At 42.7% G+C, this 26,313-nt stretch overlaps 1 long non-coding RNA gene and 2 other non-coding genes across 6 annotated transcripts in view; all 3 read right to left on the reverse strand.

The window, feature by feature from the left end:
- Nucleotides 1-9,975: 9,975 nt before the first annotated feature.
- The window catches only part of LOC115083731, a 41,438-nt gene continuing 25,100 nt past the window's right edge, over nucleotides 9,976-26,313 (reverse strand). For all 4 annotated transcript variants that reach the window (XR_003854392.1, XR_003854394.1, XR_003854391.1 and 1 more), the window contains 3 exons: nucleotides 24,916-25,026; nucleotides 22,231-22,305; nucleotides 9,976-10,933 (listed from right to left, as the gene is read on the reverse strand). This is a non-coding gene — a long non-coding RNA (uncharacterized LOC115083731). The remainder of the gene's footprint in view (nucleotides 10,934-22,230; nucleotides 22,306-24,915; nucleotides 25,027-26,313) is intronic.
- Nucleotides 21,827-21,945, reverse strand: LOC115082808. The gene has a single exon (XR_003854297.1). It is a non-coding gene; the product is annotated as a small nucleolar RNA SNORA26 (small nucleolar RNA).
- LOC115082810 lies at nucleotides 23,868-23,987 on the reverse strand. The gene has a single exon (XR_003854299.1). It is a non-coding gene; the product is annotated as a small nucleolar RNA SNORA26 (small nucleolar RNA).

The following is a 26,313-nucleotide window of genomic DNA, read 5'->3' on the forward strand; positions in this document are numbered from 1 at the left end:
CACCCAGGAGATTTATTTATTTATTTTAGAGATGTGAATCGTGTCCTCGATCGTCTTAACAATCGATTTCGGCTGGGAGGGGGAGGGAATCGTATTGTTGCCGTTTGGGTGTGTAAAGTATCGTGAAAATCGTTAAAATCGTGAGCCGGCACACTAAAACCCCCTAAAACCCACCCCCGACCCTTTAAATTAAATCCCCCACCCTCCCGAACCCCCCCCAAATGCCTTAAATTACCTGGGGGTCCAGCGGCACACTAAAACACGGCACACTAAAACACGGCACACTAAAACCACCTAAAACCCACCCCGACCCTTTAAATTAAATCCCCCCCCCCCAAATGCCTTAAATTACCTGGGGGTCCGTAGCCTTAAATTACCTCCGTAGCGGCGGTCCGTAGCTAAATCGGGGGAAGGGGAGAGCAGGAAAAGCGGCACACTAAATCGTGTAGTCTTCAGCCGGTGCCATTTTGCAAAATGGCCGCCACAAAATGGCGGCGGCCATAGACCAAAACGATTCGACGCAGGAGGTCGTTCAGCGAGGGTTCCGGACCCCGGCTGAACGACCTCCTGCAGTCGATCTCCTGCCGGCGCCATTTTCCGTACGGAAAACGATTTGCGGCAGGAAATCGCTCAAGGACCCCCGCTGGACCCCCAGGAACTTTTGGCCAGCTTGGGGGGGCCTCCTGACCCCCACAAGACTTGCCAAAAGTCCAGCGGGGATCCGGAATGACCTCCTGCGTCGAATCGTTTTGGTCTATGGCCGCCGCCATTTTGCGGCGGCCATTTTGCAAAATGGCGCCGGCTGAAGACTACACGATTTAGCGTGCCGCTTTTCCTGCTCTCCCCCTTCCCCCGATTTAGCTACGGACCGCCGCTACGGAGGTAATTTAAGGCTATGGACCCCCAGGTAATTTAAGGCATTGGGGGGGGGGTTCGGGAGGGTGGGGGATTTAATTTAAAGGGTCGGGGTGGGTTTTAGGGGGTTTTAGTGTGCCGTGTTTTAGTGTGGCGCTGGACCCCCACGTAATTTAAGGCATTTGGGGGGGGGGGTTCGGGAGGGTGGGGGATTTAATTTAAAGGGTTGGGGTGGGTTTTAGGGTGTTTTAGTGTGCCGGTTTTCCTGCCCTCCCCCTTCCCCCGATTTACGATTTTTTGACGATAAATCAGGGGAATTGGTATTGTATCGTGGCCCTAACGATTTTTGACGATTTAAAATATATCGGACGATATTTTAAATCGTCAAAAAACGATTCACATCCCTAATTTATTTAGAGGTTTTATATACCGATGAACATTGGGAACATCTCATCGGTTCACATTAAACAAAGGTTCAGCAAACAAGCGCTTTACAGTGAAACAGTGAACATGTGACAATACAGATATAAAATTGAACGATTTAAAATAAAAGGCATAAAGAATATAGGAGAAGGAAGGGAAAAAAAAAAGGAAGCCGTGGAGGTCAGAGGTGGGAAAAGGTCTATTACATGAATATATAACTATTTACGAGGATGTCTGAGAGGGAAAAGGTGTCAAACGGGGGAGGTGTACTGATCGGAGTATGCTTGTTTGAAGAGGAATGTTTTCAGGTACTGTTTGAAATTTTTTGGACAGGCTTCTTGATGTAGGGAGGAGGGGAGATTGTTCCAGAGGGTGGGTGCAGCTAGGGATAGTGCCCGAGCTATAGTGGAGCTGAGTTTTTTGAGTGAGTGAAGTATGTAGTAGCAGGCTTTGATTGTGTTATTAATGTGTTTTTTGAAGGTGAGGTGGTTATCTATAGTGAAGCCAAGGCTACGCACATGTTAGGAGGTGGCAGTGGTGGGGGAAGAATTGTTTAGCTGTAGGGGTGGGGATATGCTTTGGGGTGTGATGAACAGGAGCTCTGTTTTGGCAGTGTTGAGTGCAAGGAAGTTGCTTGACGGTAGGTTGTTGATGGTTGATAGGGTTGAGTTCCAGGTCTCTAGCTTTGTGAAGTGTGTCTTTTATGGGTATGAGGATTTGCACATCATCAGCATAGATGAAGTGCGGGAAGCCTAGCTTGGAAAGCAGGATACAGAGGGGGAGGAGATAAATGTTGAAAAGGGTGGAGGAGAGGGAAGGACCTTGGGGAACACCTTGTGCAAGAGGGATAGGTTTGGACTTGTAATTGCCTAATTGGACACTGTATTGCCTGTCTTGTAGGTAGGATTGAAACCATTGGAGGGCTGAGCCAGTAATGCCAATGTCAGAGAGGCGTTCTAGTAGAATTTTGTGGTTTACCATGTCAAAGGCAGAAGAGATATCAAGGAGGATGAGGATATGTGATAGGGCTTGGTCAAGGCTTCTGAGGATGTAATCAGACAGCGAGACTAGTAAGGTCTCTGTGCTGTGATGTCGTCGAAAGCCGTATTGTGATTGCGATAGACGCTTGGTCCAAGCCAGGGGGCGCTGTGTCCCGGGGGGGGGGGGGGGGGGGGGGTTGTCCCATTTGAGAGGGTGTCCCACTGGGGTTTGCTAGGTCCGGGGTACTTATACACAGGGTGTTGGCCTCTTCATGTTGTGCGGCTCTGATGAAGCATGCTGGGCAGAGGCCCTGAGCTCCTTTTCCGGTAGTGCCATGGATATAGGCATGCAAAATCTGTTATGCGCTCCGGTGCATTGAAGATGTGCACGTAGATTGGGTGTGTGCTCAGGATGTGCACACTGGTGTGCACACAAATCGTAGTTATGCGCCCGGCCCAGTGAGCGCGTTTCACGCGTATCTTGTGCACACGGTACTTGAGCGTGCGATGTTGTGCGCACGGCTCACCTCTGTGTGCACAGATCAAAACGGTGCCGGCGACCACACGGACAATATGGCGACCACCACAAGGGTCTCGACGTGGGAGGACCCTTGGATCTAACCGGGGTCTAGCCTTGCTAGGGCGGATCAACCCGGTGGCACTGGTCCCGGCCGGCGACCTGTGCGACTCCTCGAGCTTAGACCGGAGTCTTTAAAGAAGATTTCTACCTTACCTTGTCTCGGTGCTTCCCGGTTTCGTTCCGGGCGGTTTCCGGCTGCAGTGGGAGAGGGAAATACCTTCACCGCCTCGCTCGAGGTTGCACCTGCTGCCTCTTAGCCGTTCCCGAAATCGGGGGCTAGGTCCTCGCCGAGGGTTGGCCGCCGGACCGAGGCTCACTTCTGAGGGATTGCGGAAATCACCTCAGGAATTCTCAAGTGGGGGAGGGACCCGAGGGTATCATCGCAGGAGAGCAGGGCTCGTCTGTAGAGGTAAGATTTCTTCTTATTTTGGGTTTTCTCCAGTGAATTTACTCTAACGCTGTGAGAGCGTGCAGGTAGTCCCTAACTACTATGGAAATGGAAAATACTGGAGAGCTGCACTTCCTGCAGGAGTATATGTACTAGGGCTGATGTCAGATTGAAATCTGATCCATCTCCAACTGCTATCAGGAGTACACTATACCCATTGGTCCTGAGTCCATCAGATTTGCTATCTAAAGCAAATCTAAAGCAAAAAGCTAGGAAAGCAAAATTTCAAATGTTTTAAACAAAAATGGCAAACTTAACACCCAGTATATTACTTTGCCTTTGCTCTGCTTAATGAACAAGTTCAAAAGCTGGGAGATGAAGTCTTAACGTCGTCTACTCCTTTCCCCAGAGATTGCGCATGATGTCTCCCCCCCCCCCACCCCCCACCGAGTACAACTTCATTAGGATATGCAATTAGCCAGGAAAGCATGAAATAAACTACTTGTTAGTATTAAATTAATCTTCAAAGAGTACACCAGAAAAGTAAGACTGAAGGATGGCTTCCTGGGAAGTTATTTTTGCAAAATCTCCTGTAGGCTGTCCTGTGAGTGCTGCACGGCAGATTGTTTATTCAAAAAGGGTTCACAGACAAGTAGTGAAGAAAGCATTACACTTCTGCCTTTTCTACAGAACAGTCCCTAGGGAAGTTAAAACAAGCTTTTACAGTGTTTACCATTTTAAGACAAATTAATGCCATGAAATCTGTTGCTGAGTTATGTTTACAATAAACGTTTAATAAAAAGCCACAGCTGCATAATACAGCTTTAGACAGCAAATCAGTGTATTTATATCCTTACATTTTTTCTTTGATTTCCTATATTAACATAACATGAATACAAAAAGCACTTAGCACTTAAGATGCAAAAATGATAAAGGAGATGGAACTCCTCTTTTATGAAATACAGTTAAAGATGTTAGGGCTCTCCAGCTTGCAAAACGAAGTAACAGAAGCGCTATAATAGGTTTATAAAATGAGTGTGGTGGAACACATAAATAAGGGACAGTTATTAACCCTTTCAATCACTACTAAGACTAGGAGACACTCCATGTCACTAACAGGTAGCACATTTAAAACAAATCTGGGAAAGGTGGTTTTTTTTTTAAACTCACTGCATAACAAAAGGTGTGAAATTTGTTGCCAGAGGATGTGGTCAAGGCATCTAGCTTAGTGAGGTTTAAAAGGGGCTTGAACATATTTCTGGAGAAGTCCAAAATCATGATAATCCAGGTAGGATGTGGAAAAGCAACCTTTTATGCCTGGCGGTGAGCAACAAAGAATGGATCTACTTTTTTTTTGATCCACCAGGGACCTTGTGAGCCAGATTGGCCACTGTCAGAGAAAGGATGCTGGGCTTGATGGAACTTTGGTCTGACTTAGCCTAGCATATCTAGGGCTCTCTCTCTCTCAATATTTATTTTATTTTTCCCAGACATGTACTAGTGCTTAGTACTACTATGACAAGAGCCAGGTGGCATCTTATAGACTAATTTAGTGAGGCATGAGCATTTGAGGACAGAGTGCACGTCATCAGATGGAACTGATGGAAGTGTTCTCGGTCTTCAAAAGCTCATGCCGCAAATAATTGGTTAGCCTATAAGGTACCACCTATTTCTGTCATTTTTGCCACACCAGACTAACACAGCTATCCTTTTGAAGATCTAACACTACCATGTGATGACGATTAAGAGATCCATTCTGCTGAAGTTATCTTTGATAGCAGTGACATTAGATCAAATCCGTGCAAGTATATTTGCTGTCAAAAGTCTCAAACTTTAAAAGCTATGTAGACTCTAACTCTGATAGGTGCAAGTTTTAGACCTCAAACTGCCCTGACCCTTGATCAAAATTACCATAAGGTGTATGTATATAAGAGTAATTCGAATTAGAAAATGACACAAGAACTTCTCAGTGCACTGTCATTCAACGACCATTGTGTTCTGCTAATCATGGTACACTTGCTACACGTTGATTTGCTGATGGGACTTGAAAGAACACAGATATCATGCATCTTGGTTAATAGTGATGCAGATGTTATAACACCAGGATCTACGACCACTAAACCGAGTACATGGGCATAGTATAAAAAATGAATTTGCATAGGTAATTCTTCTGAAAGACACGCAGAACACATCTTATACTATCCTTGCAGGTTAGCTGTGCTAGCAGTTGAAATTCCAATGCATTTTCTTACATGAATTTTGCATCATGCTTCCATAATCAGCTGACTCACAGTTGACAACTGCAAATAGTTTCTCATGAATGCAGTCTATTGCATAGTGGCCACTGGTATTTTGAAGTTATGTCCTGCATGGAGATGATCTGAAGTGAAAGCATTCCAGCATAATTTGCAACAAGTTTCTGAATGAGTTGCTTACTTGATTCTATAATTTAGAAAGCAGACTTACTAATGATCCTCTGCTCTTTCCTCCTGAAAGATGCAACACCTTGCTTCCCCCATGCATTCCTTTACATGCTCTTTAAACAACTGATGTACTTACTAACGGGCCGATACAGTAAGGAGTGGTAGGAAGAGCTGCGTTAGTGCCGGGCGCACCCGCGTTTGCTGCACGCACAGTCCGGCTCACCTACCGCTCGATACTGTATTTAAATAGCTTGCAAATGCAAGCCGCGTCCAAGAAGCGTCCATGAAGCGTTAGGCCTGCGCAAACCATTTTACTGTATAGGCACTTTATACAGCGCCTATACAGTATCCTGAGTGCGCTGGTACCTGTCATTTCAAATGACATTTGAAATGACAGGTACCAGGAAGTGGATGGCCCTCTCTCCCTCCCTCCTGAAACAAGGCGCAGGGCAAAAGTTAAAACAAAAGTGAATAAAGAGTAATAAAAGTAAACTTACTGGCGGGAGCCGGCGGGCGCGCATTCATCGAGCCGGAGGGAGCCGGCGGCGAAAGTGGCCTCCAACAGCCCCCGCCGGCGGCAAATGAATGCACGCCTGTATACGCCTGTGCAATTTAGGCGCTCAAGGCGTGACGTCACGCCTTGAGCGCCTAAATTGCACAGGCGTATACAGGCGTGCATTCATTCGCCGCTGGCGGGGGCTGTTGGAGGCAGCTTTCGCCGCCAGCTCCCGCCTCCCTCGATGAACGCGCTCCCGCCAGTAAGTTTACTTTTATTACTCTTTATTCACTTTTGTTTTAACTTTTGCCCTGCGCCTTGCCTCCTTTTTCGCTTTCGTTGCTTCGGGAGGAGGGTAGAGGACTGGGCTGCCCCTTTTTCGCTCACCGGCCAGGGCTGGTGAGCGAGGGCTGGGGGAAAGTTTGCCGCCTACCCTTACCCCCTGCCTCTAACGCAGGGGTAAGGGTAGGCGGTAATTTAGCAGGTTAAACGCGCGGCTAAACTGCAGGTTAAAAAGGCGATAGTCGGGGTGTGCGTTACTGAATTGGGGGGGGGGGGGGGGGAATAGCTAATCCGATCGTTTACATCTCATATACATGCCGCTGGCGGAAAGGGTTACTTGTTGATTTAAAGAGGTGGTAAGAATGGGTTAAAGGGGATAGTGGATCGCGGGTTGGGCTAACGCGGCCAAATTGTGAGTAAAAGGTGGGTTAGAAACAGGGTAACCGTGGCCGCACTTTGCTGTATTGACCTGTAAGCAGCATAACCAATTCTAAAATCTTGCTGTGATCAGAAGTATTAACATGAAAGCAACTTGTTTTATTTCCCCTGTGGCTCAGACCATACCTGTCAACAACATGGGTATTCCATAGATTCCCTGCCATCTCCCAACCTCTCACCCTTTACAAAATGAATAGATTCAGGTTAAATTTGGCCACAGTTTATGAATAACTTTAAATGTAAACCCGAACCAACTTCACAATTTATCACACCATTAATGCAGCTTTAGTTGTAATACATCCCCCAACAGGCCAAGCATCCGCCAACAAGCAGCTGTACCACCAAAGTGGCCCACCCCTTTCCAACTCCCCCATTGGCAGTGCTCCACCTCCTCAGTCCCTCCCCACCACAACCCAGCAGGGGAAGACCTCAGACATGGTTGGCAAACCCAATACCATGTAAACTCTGGGCTTTTTAAAACACCCTCTCCCCCCTTGCCAAAATATTTATTCTTGTAACAATATCCATAGAATCATGCAAAGCTACCCAAATATATGCCATTTCTATATACACACATTTAATATTTAATTTTATTCATATGTTACAATGTTCCTTATATTAATTGTTTAATCAACTGTTATCTTGTTACAATGTAAAATAGGGCAGTTCCGGCTCTATTCAACCTGTTATCTGGAAACCGATGTGATATCTCGATCGAATGTCGGTATACAAAATAAATAAATCAACACAACGGAAAATCTTCCAATCGGAACAGACATAAAAACCAACAACTGGGTGGGAGAGAGGGTAAAGGAGAAAACCAAATGAAAAACCAGCCAAAAGGTTTGAAAATATGAAAAAGAGGGGGATGGATATATCCAGCCTCAAACTCCTAACAGGATGGGGTCCATATGCACCCCAACCAATCAGAGCAAGGAGTGCCCCAGGCTTAATTTAAAAACAGCATGCGCACTTACTAACTCTGCAGAAAGTTTATTCTAGTATGCTCCCTATTAAATATACTCCCAGGATCCTGTGCAAAAGTAAGATGGGCTTACTTTGAAAAATTCCTCTAGTGATAAAGATCAAAGAGACTCTGGGCAGGGGAACCGGGGCCACTATCCTGTTAACGGAAGGCAGCGTTCTCAGCCTGCCTTCTAATTAGCTTCACATCTAGAACATGCACTTGCTCATGCTAGGCAAACATTTGTTTACAGATAAGTAAAACTATTCGCCTGCATAATCTGCTCTCAGAAAGTCTGATTCTGCACAAGCTCTATGTCAGTTACCGCTTTTGTGATCATTTAATCTTTGATGCACATGCCTCCAGTCTGCTACTATAAAACATCAAAGATGCGTGGGTGAGCATCACCTCTGATCCTTGCTTCAAAGATAACGGGAGAAAGCTTCACAGCAGCCCTCTGCAGAATAACGTCACTCAGCTGTCAGCATTCACTTATCTACGCACAAAGAAAGCTAGAGCATGAATTCAGATACAAGATGTTATATTTCTGTCTATATATAGTTGGTAATACAAAAATGTTTTATTAACAATCTTATACAGCTCAATTGTGCCAAATTGTGGAAGAGCTAAAAAGGGGGATGGGTAAGATTCATGGCTCTAAGAATATCTGCATTGATAACAGATTTGCCAGCATTTTCCAAATATTTACCAAATGCTGTGAAAAAGATATATTTGAACAGCTTAGGTGAGTCTTGCATAGAAACTCAATCTACACCTTTAACTCTGTTCCCTGCCTGCCGGGAATTTAAATAACTCTCTCTCATTCCCAGTCAACACTTGGACATCTTGTAGTCATCTCTGTGGAAAATGAACTCTTTCCTGCCTCAGAGTAACTTTGGCATGAATGCATCGTTATTGCCCTTTTTGTACCCTATAATTTTATTACTTCTTTTTCTCTTTCATTTTTATCCACTGTGTGTATTATTTTGGCAACACATGAACAAGCTTTCATTCCAAAAATGTACAAACAATCACAGCTCTGAAGAACACTGAAAGAAGAAAACAGTCCAGACTAAACTGGATTCCTGCATTGAAAACAACCATCATATGTCTAGAATATATGCATATGTGTGTGTTAGAATATATGCATGACACTGTCAGCAGCTGTGGGCTGAGCCTAGACAAATGGAGAAATTAGTTACCTGATAATTTCATTTTCCTTAGTGTAGACAGCTGGACTCAGGACCAATGGATATAGTGTGCTTCTGATAGCAGTTGGAGACGGAGTCAGATTTCAATCTGACATCAGCACTACATATACCCATGCACGAGGCTCTGTTCTTCAGTTTTCTCCTCGAAAAGCAATTATAGATATATGTATATTTGCATAATTTTGATTAATTTGGTTAACTTAATTAACTTGAAACTTGATTACTGATTGGTTGATGTGGTTTCTAGCTGGAGACCACCAGGGCACTCAACCGAGAAGCACAGACCCCTGCTAATATGGGTGTCTGAACTAGAGATAAGGGTTGGCTTACCCGTGCTTGTGTTGCACTCAGGAGTACACTATACCCATTGGTCCTGAGTCCATCTGCTACATGCTAGGAAAAGCATGTTTTCTGCATATAAAAAACCATGGACAGGTCCCAGCACTGGAACTCCAGTTTCTACCTGTAGACTTATTAGACCTGGAAACATTACTGCACCTCAGACTAGGAGTAAAATTTCTAGCACTAAGAAAACCAAACTAGTGGAACTCTCTGGGGGGGGGGGGTAACAGGTAATGCCTTCTTTAACATTGAATTTCCATGCGAGGGCGCTATATATATCTATATATATATATATATTTTTTTTTTTTAATGCAAAGCTCCTTGCCGCATCAGCAGTAAAGTTTGGGCACAAAAAAAAGTGTGCATAACAGTGGCTAAAGTTATGTGCTCTGCCAAAGGCACCTTATTGCATCAGACTGCAGGTTTGTGCCTGAGGCAAAGGAAGGTGAAGTGGCTTGCTCAAGGTCACAAGGAGCAGCAGTAGAGTTTGAAATCCTGGTTCTCAGCCTGCTCCCATAACTGCTCCTACACTACTCCTCCACTCCTTATATAATGCAATCCGATATAATATGTATTATATATAAAAACACACATAGACAATTCCAATTTATTATTTGATTGATTACATTTCACAGCAAAGTAAATCACAGCAATGTATAATACAATCTTAAAACAGTCATAATTCTAAAACAAATCAATAATGCAGTATATAACAAAAAAGTTAAAAACTTGCAGAATACAATAGACCAATAGTAAATAAAATATAAAGCACTCAAATTACAAAGAATACAAATTATGCATTGCATCAAGGTAAAGCATAAAAAAATAGCTGGTACAATTTATTGTACATAGTACAAATAAAAGCCAGATACACTAAACAGTTAATCAATAAATAAATACTAAGAACTGAGTAAAACTAATTAATAGCAGGATAAGAATAGCAGAAACTCGGTAAGGCTAATTAGTATCAGGATGTATCTTCATAAAAAGAATGGTGTTCAAGACTTTTCTGAATTTAAAATAATTATTCTCAAGTTGCAATGTTAAAGAAAATTAATTCCAAATACGAAAAAATAAGTTCTTTGGTGCTTCCTAATCTAATCAAACTGACAGAAGTAAAACCAGAGGTTCATTATTAGAAAAACTAAGCAGACGAGTAGGTTTATATGGAGCAATCAGACTGGCAAGGTACAGTGGAGGTTCACCACATGCCATCCATAGAGGCTTGACTACCTACTGTGCCCCACATTAAAAACACACCAAAAAGCAAAACCACTACTCATCCCCTAAAACCAAACATACAATTTAAAATTAAACATGTCCCAGGCCTGGTTCTCCCCTCACAGACTTGCTGCTCCCAGGAGGATGGCAGAAGGTACATACATTTGTCTCCGTTTCTTTGTTTGGAGGCCAGGTTTTAAACTCATTAGGATTGCAGAAAGTTTTGTTTTAGGGATCCTAGAAATGTGTTTCATAGTAGACCTTTGGTAAATTCTCTCATCTGGCAGGTCGACATGGTTTCGGCAATATACAAAGACATGCATATAATTCCTGCAAAAATGAATCAAGTCAATGTTATACAGAAATGATTTTTGGCAACATTAGAGAAAAATCTGTCAAAAGAAATAAGTGTAGATTTTCCTTGTTTCTGAAACAGCTGTATGAGCACCTGGCATCCATCTTGAATTGTTCAGTCAGATACATTAATGCTGTTTTGGTTAAAAAGGTTTGTGTCCTTAAAATCCCCCAAATCTTGCTTATTTTGCATCATTAGATTACTATGAACTGGTACAAGCCATTTACAGAGCATTTTGGCAGTTATCTTGAATTTGACACACTATGGCAAATGCCCATATTTTTGCAAGGATTACCTCAACCAATTTCTTTGGCACTTTTCAAATAAGCCAAAGAAATGTTTGTCCCCATGCATTAGGGCATAGTAGTATAATTTTACTTTAATAATCTGAATTCTTAAAGCAAAAATATCTTACTATATCCAATATAGTGAGGATTATATCTGCAAATCTTATAATTAAATCCAAACATCTAAAGTCAAGAAACCCTTTACCTAAAAACTTGTTACCTGCAGAAAAATTCAATACACAATGCTATTTCTGTAGTACTATTGTACAAGACACTACAGAGGACAAGTGACATCACTAAATTATATTTCGGCAAGGGCAGGGACAAATTACTACATAAAAAAAATCAAAGCGAAAATTTATTACTTTCCTTTAGTCCTGCCAGACCAGACCAGTGAGTTATATTCTTCCTGCCAACAGATTGAGCCAGACAAAAGCTTGAAGCTGACTTCAGTCCCCTTTATAGAGGTCTGGTGCAGCCTTCAGCATCCTAGGTCAAAGGTAAGACAGCCGAAGGAAATAGTTTTCTTTAGATTTCCACCACCACAACCAAACTTGGAGCAGTTAGAAAAACAAAACACAAAAACTTAACTCCATGGTCATTAAGCCAGGAATAAGATAATCCCTATACCATGGACATAACTATGCCAACAACATATTTACTGGTAGTCTTCTCAACTTGTCAGATAAAGCCCCTAATTGCAACAGCTTCCGTGGGTGGCTTCTGGACAAGTTTGGCAGAACTAAAATAAAGGAAATTAACAGGTAAACTTAAATTTCACCTTCTTTACTTTCCATACCAGACTAGTTCAGATGAGTGGAATATACTCAAACTCCACTTAAGACTTAGTCAGGAGGAAGCCACAATAGCTCTCAGGACTTCTGTATCAATGGTATAGCCCTCTCCCAGTCTGCACACCCACCAATAGGTGTTTAGAGCAGGTGTGCGGTGGAGGCAAGGGTCCTGTCCTGCCATTATCCTCTGGAAAGATTGTGACTATGAAGACTCCTATGTCCTCATCAAGCAAGCTTGCCAGCCATCTGGGACCTGCAAACTCTTGCTGGAGCAGGCTGAAGTGTTCATCTCCTTGATTCCACTTGAAATCAATACCTTAGAAACCACTGTGCTTTAACAGGACACTTCAACAGACCAAAGACCTATCTGAAATTTAGAAGGACCTGGTCACCTACAAACACATGAAAGGTGACCTACAGCAGACTCAAGAATGACCATCTTTGTCCTCACACACATCAGACTTTTTTTTGTTTTTTACTATCATAAGTGAGAAAAGCTTGGTTGTGACAAAAGTGAAACACTATACAATACAAAACTGCTTGCATTCTGCATAATATAATTTATGGAAATAAAACTGAATGGCTCAATGCTGCAATCTGGTTACATATTCCACAAAAAAAATCTCAGGTCTGCCAATAAAAGGTTTATTAATGATTCCCACAATTAAGACAGCAAGGCTTAGTGATATTGCCCTCTCACGTACTTCAATTGCAGGTCCAAAGTTCTGGAACACGCTTGCCCGCACAAATTCGGCTCCAGACAGAGAAAGAAATTTAAAGCTGACCTCAAAACGTGGCTTTTTAAATGTGCTTATGCAGAGAATGATCAATAATTAAGAGCATGTTTCTACTTCTGTAACTACATCTTAAGTCTATTTATTGTATTTTAGTTGTGCTTCCACAATTTTGAGTTTGATGTCTATGTATTTTTGATTGTATTTGATCTCTATGTATTTTTTTAGCATAGTATTTTTAGTCTAAATTTAACAGCTATTGATAATGTTTTATGTTTCTTCTTTGATACTTTAGCTTTTATTCTTTCATACTATCATTATTGTATTTCTTTGATTTTAAATGATTGTACACAGTGGTGAAGGTCTTTACTGGTGTGACGGTATAGAAAAACCAAATAAACCATAAACTACCCTCAGAAGAGGGAGAAAGGTGCACGTATACCCTTTCCTTTAAAATTACCATAGGCCACCCAATAGACTGACAAAGCTGAAAGAGATGCTACCCTATGGGAGACCTCCCACAATAGTGGACTTGCATGTTCAGCTTCCTGGAAGAAAGTATCTCATCCACGAGAGTAGCAAAATCACTTCCATGACTGTGTCCCATGTAGCAAGCCAGAGGGCAGTCTCTGCCCTCCATTAGCATTATGGGTTATGCTTTTTATTCTAGTCTCCTCTGGCAGAAGGATAATATTGAAGGAATGGATCCCTCAAGGGAACTATTGTTTCCTCCTTAAACTGAACTCGCAGAGTCTCCAAACTAATCCTGGTCTGCTACATCCTCTCACACCACTGAAGGCTGTAACCCCGAACATTAAGATTCCCCGCTATGTTGGCTGATTTTCTCAACTGCAAAGGTTGAAAAAGAAAATGGAAAGGATCTTCTAGGGAAGAATTCTCAGATGGGGTACAAGGTGAAGGAACACCCTTGCCTACACTTTTCTGAACTCAGACCAGTGAATATCTGGACTCCGGGCGGTACACACCCAGAGATTGGATGCCAGTCATGGTTCTACCAGGAGATCCAAACTCCTGGCTCCTTTCTCTTGTCACCTGAAAAACTTCCTTGTCTTAGAGCTTTGCTGGGCTGATCTGAAATCCATTCATGGTGGGGCCCCACCTGACCCCTGTACACTATGGGGTCTCAAACGTGTCTGTGCAAAACATGTGTTTATATGACGACAATGTTGAGCACATGAGCTACTGCTAGGTCCTGCAAGAGAACTTCATCTCAGACAGAATCTAACTCACCAGGGTATCTGAGGTTTTCTAGATTCCCTCAGCACGTTCACATCAGTTATTTATTATTCACATTTATAAATCCACCCCTGCAGCAAGAGCTCTGTGTGACAATATTATATACAACCTAAAAACAACATGAACCACCATCTTAAAAATGTAATTCAATACAAATACAAACATTTTACCCTCAAGCCAGCAGCTATCAAAGAAAACCCTAGCTTACCCAAGCACAAATATAAACAGCCAAGTCTGACAGGTTTTGGGAAAAATTAAATATAAATCTATAAACCAAAGTTCACTGGTAAAGAATTGCAGAGACAGGGAATCATATAAAAAAGATGAACATGTTTAATCAATGGAACCACTAGTGATGTATTTTGGGAAGACTGCAGCTTACGATTTGCATGACGATGACAAATCTGGTCAGTTAAATATCTGGAGTCTCACTCATGTGAGATCTTAAATACCAGTGATAAAACTTTAAATTGGCTCTGAAAGAAACTGAAGGCCAATGGAGAGAATTCAATGTTGGAGAAATGCGATCATAATATTTCAAACTACACACAATTCTAGCTGCAGTATTCTGAATGATCTGCAATGAGGACACTATTTATTTATTTATTTATTTATTTATTATTACTATTTATCATTTATTTATTATTATTTATTTATTTATTGTTACTAAGTCCAATATACGATTACAGTAACCTAGGCTGGAAGTAATGGCGCTACATTGCCCACCACCACCCGAGCTGCCTTCTCCTGAGCTAGAGACCAATATTTCTGAGTGCTTAATGGCTGCCTCTGGCCCTTGGCCTAGACATGGACCTATTGGTTCTCCATTAGGAATCTTGTGGCTGCTCCAAAATCATAATTACCTTCCAAAACTATAACCACAAAGATTTCAAATTGATTCCCTGCAGAAGACAGCTAAGAAAAGCCACTTGCTTAGGCTCAGGCTCAAACCTCACAAGAGAGGGAATATTGGATATTACACTGAGAGATGTGCAAATTAAATAAAATGCATGTAGGTATATGCCCAGGTACTATAATCTAGATTCACTGACCCGGAGCCCTGCAGAAAGGCCCATAGCCTGAGCAGGCATGGAAATGGGAGATCTGGACACTGGAAGTACAGCCTTGAGCTCTTGATGTCAAAGAGCATTAGGCCATTTCCTTCTTTGGATACGAGAGGACTTATGTTCTTATGACTTCCCTATACTCTAGACCAGCGATTCTCAACCAGTGTGTTGCCAAGCACAGACAGGTGTGTCCCGTCTCCCGGTGTCCCACTGCCCTATTGTACTTTCTTCTCCCTTTTTCCAGCCCCCGTGGGCCAATTGGAAGCCTCCTTCCTTCCTATCCCCACTGCCCAATGGGAAGCCTCCTTCATTCTGCCTGCCCCCATGCAGGCCAATCGGAAGCTTCCTCCCTTCTACCTGCTAGTGGGAATAGGAAGACAGGAGGAAGCCTTTGACTGGCATCGCAAGGAACAGGACTGTGAGGACAGACCTTCAGCAGCCCTTGCTGCTTCTGGTGAGTGCTGTTGGCCTGGAAGGGAAAGGAGTAGGAGAGTTGCTGGAGAAGGTAAATAAAGGTGGCTTTTGAAGTTTATTTTTCTTGATTGACTGCCATTTTAATTATTGGGTATTATACGATATCTGCTGTTTTGAAATATTTTATTGATATTTGGACATGTTATAATAATTTTTATTAGTTTTTAATTGTTGGATATTATTCTGTTCAGCAGTTCTGTAACATTTTTAGTATAGCCTTACAATTATTTCTGTGTGAGGCTCTATAGCAGCTTGGCTTATTCTGTTTTCCCAATAGGAAATGTATTAGTGTTTAGGACCTGGTTTAATAGTTGTTATTTCTTAGATACGGTTGTTATTGTTTGAGTGTGTTCCATAATACAGGTGTAACTTTGGGTGGGTTAGTTTGTGTGCATTATTGCAAATCCTGAGAGTCTGTTAGGTGCTATATTTCTCTTTTCCATTTCTCCAGGTTCGCACTGCATGCAGAGTGGCTTTTTTGGGTTTCTATTCCAGTTTCTGTCTCCATATTTATAATTTGTGGTTTTTCTGTCCTTGGTGAAGGTCAGTTCTGGGTGTGTGACAGAGGTGAGATATTTTACTAGCATGTAGGCATCTGTATCAATCTTATTTGTTGTGTTTTCTCAATAGGATATGCATTAGTGGTAAATTACTGTCTTTTCATAAAGAAGGCTATTTTGCCTGGTAGTAAAAGGAGTTTGTTTTGCTTTTACTGGGATGTCATCAGAACCAGAATATATCTTTTCTGTATGGCGAGTTGTACGGGTAATGCCCTAGATCTGCTCTGCACTCATTGCTGGGGGTTGAGGGGATTCCTGTGGATGCAGAGTGCATGTTTACATTTAGCCCAGTGATGGTCACATGTTCAGTGTGTCACGCATGTGAGAACCATCTGTCAGATGTGTCCCGGCCAAAACAAGGTTGAGAACCACTGCTCTAGACTGTCTGAGATGGCCAGCATAGGGGTTCTATACATGCATAACCATGGCTGCGGCTAAACAACTTTCCTACACTGACTCAGCCATGAATAGTCAAGATGTCTAACTAAAAAACAAGATATTCCCCCCCCCCCCCTGCATAGAGAGGCCTTTACTATCCCTTGGAGCAGCAGGTACCCAGGACCATGGTTAGCATAAGGGGATAGCAGTTGGTAAGGATCTCAGAATAATGCATCTGAGAAATATCTTGTAGTGACTCCTGAAAGAGATAAGGAGGAATGCCCCTATCCATCCAGGTGGGGAACTGCCTAATAAGTCTGCCATTCTGCACGGGGAGACTAAGAAAGGAATTCATAGCCCTTTCTGGGAGACCTGAAATAAAAAGAAGTCTGGCATAATACTATTTAAGCGATACTGAGCCCTAAATCCTGTGGCTGACTGAACCAACCTAATACCCCTAAGGTCTACACAGGGAAGTCCTCCTGAGCAGTGACAGAACACCCAGTGCAAAAGACCAAGTATTTTTTTTCACTCTGCACACAATCAAGTTATGGAATCTATTGCCAGAGGATGTGGTCAAGGCAACTAGCTCAGTGGTGCTCAAAAGAGGTTGGACAAGTTCCTGAAGGAACAGTCCATAAACAGTTATCAGCCAGATAGAAAGTCATCGCTTAACCTTGGGATTGAAAGAGATCAGCTATATAGAATCTGGTGGATTCTTGGATCCCGACTGACCACTGTCAGAGAGAGAGGATGCTGGGCTTGATGGACCTTGGTCTGACCCAGCATGGCACTTATGTTCATATGCCTCATCTGAGGAATGCTGGACGCAATATAGGAAGACTGAAGTCACAAAGCCACTGCACACAGTTACTTGGGGAAAGAAACTATAGAAAAAGAGAGATTCTTTAAGTAGTGTATCAATTTTTCTGTTATGGGGGGTCAATGAACATTCTGCTTCTCTGACTGTGATTTTAAACATAAGAACATAAGAACATAAGAAAATGCCATACTGGGTCAGACCAAGGGTCCATCAAGCCCAGCATCCTGTTTCCAACAGTGGCCAATCCAGGCCATAAGAACCTGGCAAGTACCCAAAAACTAAGTCTATTCCATGTAACCATTGCTAATGGCAGTGGCTATTCTCTAAGTGAACTTAATAGCAGGTAATGGACTTCTCCTCCAAGAACTTATCCAATCCTTTTTTAAACACAGCTATACTAAGTGCACGAACCACATTCTCTGGCAACAAATTCCAGAGTTTAATTGTGCGTTGAGTAAAAAAGAACTTTCTCCGATTAGTTTTAAATGTGCCCCATGCTAACTTCATGGAGTGTCCCCTAGTCCTTCTACTATCCGAAAGAGTAAATAACCGATTCACATCTACCCGTTCTAGACCTCTCATGATTTTAAACACCTCTATCATATCCCCCCTCAGTCGTCTCTTCTCCAAGCTGAAAAGTCCTAACCTCTTTAGTCTTTCCTCATAGGGGAGTTGTTCCATTCCCCTTATCATTTTGGTAGCCCTTCTCTGTATCTTCTCCATCGCAATTATATCTTTTTTGAGATGCGGCGACCAGAATTGTACACAGTATTCAAGGTGCGGTCTCACCATGGAGCGATACAGAGGCATTATGACATTTTCCGTTTTATTCATCATTCCTTTTCTAATAATTCCCAACATTCTGTTTGCTTTTTTGACTGCCGCAGCACACTGAACCGACGATTTCAATGTGTTATCCACTATGACACCTAGATCTCTTTCTTGGGTTGTAGCACCTAATATGGAACCCAACATCGTGTAATTATAGCATGGGTTATTTTTCCCTATATGCATCACCTTGCACTTATCCACATTAAATTTCATCTGCCATTTGGATGCCCAATTTTCCAGTCTCACAAGGTCTTCCTGCAATTTATCACAATCTGCTTGTGATTTAACTACTCTGCACAATTTTGTGTCATCTGCAAATTTGATTATCTCACTCGTCGTATTTCTTTCCAGATCATTTATAAATATATTGAACAGTAAGGGTCCCAATACAGATCCCTGAGGCACTCCACTGTCCACTCCCTTCCACTGAGAAAATTGCCCATTTAATCCTACTCTCTGTTTCCTGTCTTTTAGCCAGTTTGCAATCCACGAAAGGACATCTCCACCTATCCCATGACTTTTTACTTTTCCTAGAAGCCTCTCATGAGGAACTTTGTCAAACGCCTTCTGAAAATCCAAGTATACTATATCTACCGGTTCACCTTTATCCACATGTTTATTAACTCCTTCAAAAAAGTGAAGCAGATTTGTGAGGCAAGACTTGCCCTGGGTAAAGCCATGCTGACTTTGTTCCATTAAACCATGTCTTTCTATATGTTCTGTGATTTTGATGTTTAGAACACTTTCCACTATTTTTCCTGGCACTGAAGTCAGGCTAACCGGTCTGTAGTTTCCCGGATCGCCCCTGGAGCCCTTTTTAAATATTGGGGTTACATTTGCTATCCTCCAGTCTTCAGGTACAATGGATGATTTTAATGATAAGTTACAAATTTTTACTAATAGGTCTGAAATTTCATTTTTTAGTTCCTTCAGAACTCTGGGGTGTATACCATCCGGTCCAGGTGATTTACTACTCTTCAGTTTGTCAATCAGGCCTACCACATCTTCTAGGTTCACCGTGATTTGATTCAGTCCATCTGAATCATTACCCATGAAAACCTTCTCCATTACGGGTACCTCCCCAACATCCTCTTCAGTAAAAGACTAGGACAATCACCCTAGGTGATCCAACACCATATCCTTCTCTTCCCTGGGAAGGAATATAGATCCCTCGAAGTCTTGGCCATCTTAAGGCTGGAAACAGGTGTCACACTGAGGAGATCCCATCTCAAAGCTGGATGTAGAGGGAAGTACCCAGGAATTTGGGATCCCTCTACAGATTACTGCTTCTCATTTCTCACTACAGAGTTGCAGGAGGTCACATCCTAAAATTAAGTCACCAATTCCTCTCCTTCAAACACAGCCTCCCCACTGAGCATTATTCCCTGAAGAGGAGGCAATTTCCCCCATATTCTGGATCAGCTATCTCCTCCTCCTCTTTTCCAGTCAATTCCCAAGGACTGCCCTAGCACCCCAAAGGTTGCCAAGGCTAACTTAAGGTTCTTCTGTGCAGAGACAGGCTGAAGAAGTAATCCAAAAGATAAAGCCCATGCAGGATTACCCTAGGATTTATTTTTTTCAAACAGGTTAGAGCAATCTTCACCGCCACAAGCTGAATTTTGCCTTAAAAGATCCCCAGGAAGCTTTGTTTGTGTACAGGGGAAGAGCGTAGTTTCTGCAAGCTGTTCTCACCATCGTTCTGCCAGGGCAGGAGAGAGGAGTTCTAACCTGCTTGTGAGGTCACCTGTTGAAATAATTTGGTTGAGAACTAGGTTGGGCAGGCTCTGGAAAGAAGAGGGAGATAAAGAGCCTGTATTTATTTTGGGCAAGTGGTGGCAATAAAGTGGTTGTCGATCCTGTCAAAACAGAAGCACCAACCAGATCCTGTTTCCATGTGCCATCCACTTTAGGGGCCAGGACTAGACGTGAGAAACCCATTCAGTTTTGCTGAATTCTACTTCCAAGCCAGACAGGATGCTTTGGCTGACACACAGAGCCGCTGTGACTTACTTGCAGCACTGCATCTCCTTTTTTTTTTTATGGCCATACTGGAAGCAAGTGGACAGGAGGGGGAACACTTCAGACCCCCTGATTTAGTCCAAATCTGACAAAGCACCAAGGGAGATTGGGAGGTAGTCCAGGGAAGAGGCTATGCCGCAAGCTTTTTTTTTTTTTGTAAGAACTTCACTACCTCCCTGTATCTCTATATGAACAGAGGAAGAGGAACTACTACTTTTAGTAAACTCTCCTGCCAGACACATCAAGGCAACAAAGTCAAAGAGGACCACCCCGTGATCCGTTGGTGTAGGACCTCAGACCCCAACTGAATAGCTTCCCCGGTAGGTTAGGGGAAGGATCAGTCTCTAAAGGACTGTCACCCACAGTGCCCTCAAGACCGCATCGTCTTCCAAGGAGCTGCTGTACCGGTCCACATATCTGCACTAGCAAACTGATGCAACATCAGCGCAACATCAGCACAAACATCGGAGTGCACGATTTTTTTGAACACGTGCATATCCATCTGCACTCTATGCAATAGGCAAATGAGCTGCCACACTAAAAGACTCGCGATGGGTAATTTGTGCATCGCTAGTGCTCTGCATTGGGTGCTCAGGAGAAGTGGCTGTGTGTCTAGAACAGCCTGGCCAGAACTCCCTCCCCACCACCCGCAGGCCTGGTCCTGATTGGACCAATCTCCCTTTCAAGACAGCCTTCTGAAAAGGGATTGGTACTTTTCACTGCCATGTGACAGTGAATGGCCCAGTCGGCAAGGGAAGGAGTGAATAAATTAACACTTGATAATAAAATGTATTCACTTCTTCACTCACTGCCAGTAGGGCTTCCGATTGGGCTAGATTTTGGGGATGCTAATTTCTGTGATTCCCCCTATGAGGAACCACAGAAAGCAGGATTTTTGTTTTAGTTAAACCCTTGAGCGGGACATAATTCTGCTTTCTGTGGTGCTTCCTATTTAGTAACGTAAAGTAGGATTTTTTTTTTGTCAGCCCTTGAGCACTGCATGCTTTAACACATGTGATGGCACTGCCGATGTGACGGTATAGAAAAACCAATAAACCAAACTAAACTCCCGGGCAAGCATTAAATTTGCAGCATTAAAATGGGCGTCCTGGCCGTACGGCAATTTTTTGCATTGCGGGGTAATAGTTAATAGCCTCATGTATATGGAATTTGCATGTGATGAGTGCTATATTAGCTATGGGCTCAATTGGACGCACACTTTGGACACACTAATTCCGGTATTGCATCAGGGGGTTATTTTAGCACGTCCAAAACATGCATCCGACTGTGTGTTAAGTGGCGTGCTGACCTGAGTGCCCGGATATTGTGTCGGCCTGTATCTGCTGGAGAAGGAGAAACAGTGAAGGCTGCATCATACCCCTATAGGGGAGTGAAGTCAGCTCTGAGCTTTTTTTCTATGTCTCCATCTGCTGGCAGGGGGACCATAACACACTCATCTTGACTAGGCTGGCATAGAAAATAAGGAAGTAGAATATCTTTAGTTTTACAAGTCTGTGCTCTGATCATCAAGCTATACATTAGAATGTTAGCAGTCAGGGCGATCCAAAAAAAAAAAAAAAGCTACTGAGATATTAATGCTAGTTCTTAAAGCTTAAAATTAAACTATTACAATATAGATGCAAAAAGTGTTTCTCCTGACAGGATCCAAAAGAGAGATTGACCTCAGCTCTGGGTTTAAGGGAGATGAATTCTTTACCCCTCTGTATTGGCCACTTACAGTACATCCAACTACAAGTGGGCAAAGCAAAAAAGGGGACAACTGTATGCTCACACAAAGATTTACACAGCCAGAGCAGAGGGAGCTCTTCTACTCAGCTGATACAGGGTAGTTCATTTGTAACTTTCTCTCAGCTCGGGACATCGCAACAGACTGGGCTTTGGTTGCTGCTACTCCAAGTGGGTAACCCGAGGCAATGGGAGAAAGAGTGATGGAAGTGGGATTTCAGTCCTAGAGCACCAATGCTCTAGTCTAATTGCTATACCACGCTATCAAACCATTAAAAATAGATGCCAAACATAATCCTTACCTTACAGTAAAATTTCTTTGTCCATTACACACAAGTATCTTTAAATGCATTTCTCAGCCCAAGAGAAGCCTGTGTCTATGGGAAATAAGATTTAAGATATAAAATTTAGATATTTTATTTTTCCATTCTCTGAAACAGAATAATGAACAACATACTGGAAAGCGGGTAATATATTTACTATTTTTTTTTTAATTTTTATTCTTTTACAACCTTGGTCAAAACAAAAGCTTTACCAATAAAATCAGAAACATATTTACAGACATGCTTGCATTGACTAATTCTACTTAAGGCAGCAATGCTACCCTACTTGTGGCAAAAAGTAAGATGTAGCTGAACTAGTGAGTCATTTTCCCTACCTGCACTGCGCCTTTCCAGCAAGGGCAGGTCCAACTCTATGATGGTACAAACGTTTACTAGCATGCTTCCCCTTCCCAACTCAGCAACATTTTCAACAACCAACTGGTGGCTTGAGACAGGACAAATTGGAATAGGAAGAGGCAGACAGAGGGCCTGACGACCATTTGCTCATTTCCAAGTTAATGCATAAACAGGCGTTTCCCTAAAATGGGAACATTTCACACACAAAAATAACAGCTCCATTCATTTAATGTAAAGGCTGTTGTACTCACTACAAACTTGCAGGTGGTACTACTGCTTTAAAAGGATGTTGTCTGAGAAAATAGAATGGCAGGACTAAACAAATGTCTGCAGTCATACTTTCCCTTCCGTTCTTTATTAAAGAAACCAGTAAGTAAAAAGTTTTACAATTAATCTGTTCATTATCCACGGATGTAATCGGACATCAAAATATGCATAACAGCAGATAAAATGTCATAAGGACACAGCTTCATGTCCGGACGCACTGCCGCATTTATGACTCCAGAAGCAGAAGCAGACTGGACTTGAATAGGAAGGGAATCATGGAGCCTTCTGCCTGCATTGGTCACCTTCCTCTGGGGTTCAGCCCTGAGGTACTGGTGGCCGGCAGGACAAGCAAGAGGACACTCGTACCAGGGTACCTGAAGGCATCCACAGGGGTGGGGGCAGGGCAGAGCTGCTGCAGAGACGACTAGGACCAGACAAGAACAAAAAGGGCAAAGCAAGATTGGACAGGAAACACACAGACTAGGGCAAGCAATAATAAGAAACAAGGACAGCAAGAACAAAACAAAAAATATGAGTACAAGAAGGGGACCAATGTAAGGCTGCAAATTAGTGCCACGAGGCTAGAGTCAAGAGCAAAACTGAGACAAGATATGAGACCACCAGCAAGACCAAACTCAAGCAAGGTACAGACTATGAGACCAGAAAATAACTAAGACAAACAGGAACAGCATGGCGGCCAGCAGGATGTATAGGCCATAGAGCTGAGTGGGCTAAGCAGAGTGTCTAGGCAGCAGGCACAGTGCTGGGAGGACTGAAGAGCTAGTCCAAGAGGCACAGTGAGACCGATGGCTGGTGAGAGCCAAGAACTGCCCAACATGTTCTCACGCTTTAACGAGAATAAAAAGATGGAGACTCCTAAGGAACCAAAACAATTTTCAAAATTCTATTCAAGCTAATAATAAAGAAATGGACAGAACCATGAACTGCAAGTTTTCCCAGAGTTGTTAATAGCTTTTAGAACATTAGTTGAAATATGTATCTCACGACAGGATCCAAAACAGAGTTTATAGCCCCGTTTCAGGTTTTTTGAAAGAATTGCTTTACCCCCCTGTGTTGGCCACTACAAAGCATTGCTGGCTTTGAATGGGCAAAGCTGAAGGGGATTCAAAGAAAAGAATTTTGACTTTGTATTGCAATTAAGATAGAACCCCAAGTGTCATTCATTCTCTCTAGATTTTCAGTTTTTCAGGCCATTTCCTTTTTGCTGCTGCAAGTTTGATTTTACTTCTTCACTGTATTTATTTTATAGTATTTTGGATATTGGTCATAAGTTTGTTAGTGATATTTTAAATTTACATTGCTTTGAGCTTTTTTTTAGCCAATTAAATATAAATACATAGTCTGTCAACTGGGGCCAGCATACAAGCCATGATAAGCTGTCCTTTTCACATTCAAGTTGCATGGCTTCCTTAAAATTTGGAACAATGTCATTTTAACAGATTACTTGATTTCAAGACAGCAGCTCTAATTAAAAGTTGTAGCTAAAATATTCCCCTTTCCTCCTATGAGGACAATATCATAGGAAACAGTGCTCTCAAAACAAACACTGAGATCTGTGAGGATGGCTTAATGCAGTACTTTTCAAAGTCGGGGGTCCCATTTCTGTTTCCATCTGCATTCTAGCTGTTCTGGGAGGGAAAATGTGCAGTACTGGCAGCACTGAGCTGCCCACTCAAGCCTCCACACAGGTCTCTGAAAGTCTGAACTGTGTCTCCTTTACTCCTGTAATGTTTCTGTGCCGATTGTCAGAAGCGTAGGATTACAGGTGCATGGCTCCAAGTGACAGAGCTATGCAGAGATGGGGCTCTCAGGAGACTGCGCCTTGACTCCTGCCTCCCACAGGCCTCAGAATAAAAATAAGTCCTTAACCCTGCAGCTGCCAACTCTTAAAGGGGAACCACCAAACACTAAGTAAAAACTATTTTGGTACCTTATAGTTTTATTTTACTATTATCACTAAATTTGTTTCTTCCCTATAACCACTAAGTTGTGATGCTAATAAAGTACAAACTTGCTTACAGCTCTGTAGAACATTTGAGGAGGAAAGTAGTCCAAATCAAACTGGATTACTGCATTGAAACAAACATCATCCCCGTAGAAAATATGCACGACAGTAGCTGTGTGCTGATCCTAGAAGAAAAGAATATTGTTGAAAAATGTTTTGGTTATTATTTGATAAGAATAGGTGATCATTTAAGATAGCAATGACCTAAATAGACCAAAGGTCCATTTAGTCTAATTATTCTGCTCTACATTTCTGAAGGTTTTTTTTTATTTATTTATTTTACTAAATAGCAAAAAGTGCCCAGCATTGCTTGGATAGTCTGTTCTATAACAGCTTCTGTTGTGTGGGTGTCTGCTTGCGTGTAAGCATGCTTGTGAGCATACATATGCCTGCCTGTCCCTGTGTATGGAAGCATAAGAGACAGAGCTTCACAGACAGAGCATATTAGTGAACACTGCCAAGTGTTGCTCAGATTGCCTGATCAATAATAGCCTGTGTGTATGGGTACATATGCCTGTGTCCACGTGTGTATGCATCTGTCTTTGCACACTGCATCTTCCGGGTGCCACATGGTGATCACAAACATGACAGTGTGACAGACAAGCTTTGATTATATATATCCCACAACTTTTCACTGATAGTTTAAGGTGAGCTACCCATTATACCTTAATGTATTCCCCTGTCTTCCAGAGGGCTTAAAATCTAAGGCCGATACAGAAAAACGCACGGGAGAGCTGGCGAGCGCCCGCCCTCCCGGCGCACACACAGGCCACTCTCCTGGGCATGTGATTCAGGAGGGTGGCCTATGCAAATTAGGGCCCACAGTAAAAGGAGGCGCTACAGACACTAGCGCGTCCCTGGCGCCTCCTTTTTGACAGGAGCAGCGGCTGTCAGCGGGTTTGACAGCAGATGCTCAATTTTGCTGGCGTCTGTTCTCAAACCCGCTGACAGCCATGGGTTCGGAAAACGGTCGCCAGCATAATTGAGCGTCCATCTTCCGACCTGCGGGCCGATTTTTAATTTTTTACTTTTTTTTTTTTTTTTTTTACACTTTTGGGGCCTCCGACTTAATATCGCTATGATATTAAGTCTGAGGGTGTACAGAAAAGCAGTTTTCTCTGCTTTTCTGTACACTTCCCTGGCAGAAATTAATGCCTGCCCAAAGGCTGGCGTTAATTTCTGAAAGTAAAATGTGTGCAGCGCACTGTACTGTATCGGCCTGTAAGTTTGCAACTGAGGCAACTGGGGGTGAAGTGACTTGCCAAAGAGCACAAGAGGAATCCGTGGGATTTGCATCTTGGCTTCCCTGGTTCTCAACCTGTTATTCTAACCACTAGGCTATTCCTTATATATCCCATTCCATATATATTTATTTTTATAAAGACAGATACATAGATATCAGATGCCAATCA

The sequence above is a fragment of the Rhinatrema bivittatum genome, chromosome 1 (genome assembly GCF_901001135.1).
Source record: "Rhinatrema bivittatum chromosome 1, aRhiBiv1.1, whole genome shotgun sequence".
NCBI lineage: Eukaryota > Metazoa > Chordata > Amphibia > Gymnophiona > Rhinatrematidae > Rhinatrema > Rhinatrema bivittatum.